General features: G+C 41.9%; 1 pseudogene; it reads left to right on the top strand.

The window, feature by feature from the left end:
* The first annotated feature begins 457 nt into the window (after positions 1 to 457).
* LOC133062772 (translation machinery-associated protein 7-like) lies at positions 458 to 686 on the top strand (annotated as a pseudogene).
* The last annotated feature ends 1,782 nt before the right edge of the window (positions 687 to 2,468 follow it).

Below are 2,468 nucleotides of genomic sequence, written 5' to 3'. Positions count from 1 at the left end.
CCCCTGCCCCCTCTGCCTCCAGGGGACTCAGTTCCCGCATCCACACCTGCAGCTTTTGGAGCCCTTGTTGTTTAGTCAGTCAGTCATATCCAACTCTTTAAGACCCCATGGACTCTAGCCAGCAGGCTCCTCTGTCCAGGGGATTTCCCAGGCAAGAATACTAGAGTGGGTTGCCATTTCCTCCTCCAGGGGATCTTCCCTTCCCTTGGCCTGGGTTTAATCCTAGCAGTAACTGGGGACACATGTGCGGGAGAGTGAGGTCAGATTTCCCCGTGGGCAGCTCACAAGGTCTGAAGTGAGCAGGTGAGAAAAGCATGGCTCTGCCCAATTTGTGCCCAGCACCTGGGGACAAGGTATGTCCCCCCTACCCCTGTCCCTACGAAGCTGCCTTCTCCTCCCCTCCTCCTCCCAACTCACAGCCTCTTCTCAGAGCCTTTAAAAATCTTTAGCACTTTCGATGGCAGAGTCTGGGGAAGGGGCAGCAGGCACCATATTGGGCCGTAAAGGTGGCAAGAAGAAGCCCTGGAAGCAGCCCAGGAAGCAAGCCAAGGAGACGGACGAGGAAGATAAGACATTCAAGCAGAAACAGAAGGAGGAGCAGAAGAAACTGGAGGAGCTAAAAGCAAAGGCCTCGGGGAAAGGCCCCTCTGACCAGAGGTGAAATTAAGAAATTTGGCAAACAGTAAGTTGTTCCTTGTATCTGAGGCAACGAAGACCCTTATTTCCATTCCTGTTTAAACATCTGGATTCCCTGCCATAATACCTGTTGCCACCTATAGTTAGAATGAAGTGTTGTCTTAGAACCTATTGTACATTTAAGAATAAACTTTGGTTAAAAAAAAATTTAAAAAAACTTTAATAAGGACATTCATACAATAGTACTATTCAGTCATAAAACGAAATGAAAGAAAAAATAGCGAAACGAAGGGACTTCCCTGGTGGTTCAGTGGCTCCAGGCTCTGAGTGCAGGGGACCTGGGTTGGATCCCTGGTCAGGGAACTAGATCCCACATGCCTCAGCTAAGACTTGGCCCAGCAAATAAATAAGAATATAAACATTAAAAAAAAAAAAAAAATCTTGCTCCTGACAGCACAGTCAGCCATTTCAAGTTCAAATGGCTTCAGTGGCCAGGCTGGCAATAGAAATATCCAAAGCCACCCAGCAGCGTGACCTGGGAGTATATATCCACCCAAGGATTTCTCAGGCAAATGCTTTTTACTTTTTTTTTTTGTTTTTTTTTTTAATTTTTATTTTTATTGAAGTATAGCTGATTTGGGCTTCCCTGGTGGTTCGGACTGTGAAGGATCTGCCTGCAATGGGGGAGATCTGGGTTCAATCCCTGGGTGAGGAAGATTCCCTTGGAGAAGGGAATGGCTACGAACTCCAGTACTCTTGCCTAGAGAATTCTATGGACAGAGGAGACTGGGGGGCTACAGTCCATGGGGTCACAAAGAATCACAGACAACTGAGCAGCTAACATTTCACTTTCATAGCTGATTTATAATGTTGTGTTAGTTTCAGGCGTATAGCAAAGTGATTTAGTTGTATCCATTCTTTTTCAGATTCTCTTCCCATACAGGTTATTACAGAATATTGAGTAGAATTCCCTGTGCTATACAGTAGGTCCTTGTTGATTATCTATTTTATCTATAGTAGTGTGTATATATTAATCCCAACTCTAATTTATCGCCCCTCCTTCTTTTGATTAATAAATTTTATTTTATTTTTTCCCATTTATTTTTCTTAGTTGGAGGCTAATTACAATATTGTAGTGGTTTTTGCCATACATTGACATGAATCAGCCATGGATTTACATGTATTTCCCATCCCGATCCCCCCTCCCACCTAAATTTTATTTTTTATAGCAGTATTAGTTTCACAGCAAAATTGAGCAGAAAGTACAGAGATTTCCCCTACACACCCAGCTCTCCCTCTATGGACATCCCACACGACAGTAGTGTATTTTACCACTGGTGAATCTACATGACCCATGAACATATCATTATCACCCAAAGTGCATAGTGATGTGTTTTTTTTTTTTTCCTGCATCCCATGGCTTGTGGGATTTTACTTTCCCGACTAAGGATTAAACCTATGACCCCTGCAATGGAAGCTCTTTGTTCTAACCACTGGACCACCAAGGAAGCCCCTCATTATACTTTTTTTTTTAAACATAGCATGATTATATTTTAATACACAACCAAAATACAAAACACCACAGAAAACTGACAGCAATAAAATATGGTATTTCATTTGCACTACACTGAGACATTGATATAGTAAGGAAAATGAAAGAAAAAAAAAAAAAAAACCAGAGCAAAATGAAATAACACAAGAGATTGGTAAGGACTAAGCAAATATGAGATGACAGAACTGAACAGTTAACAGAAGAAAAGACCAATTTCTTTGTAACATCATCTTGCCAAAGAATAAAAATGTAACATTTATACAGTTTTAGGAAATATATC

Source organism: Dama dama, chromosome 9, assembly GCF_033118175.1.
Source record: "Dama dama isolate Ldn47 chromosome 9, ASM3311817v1, whole genome shotgun sequence".
In the NCBI taxonomy this organism is placed as follows: domain Eukaryota; kingdom Metazoa; phylum Chordata; class Mammalia; order Artiodactyla; family Cervidae; genus Dama; species Dama dama.
This window is presented reverse-complemented; position numbering and strand designations above follow the sequence as displayed.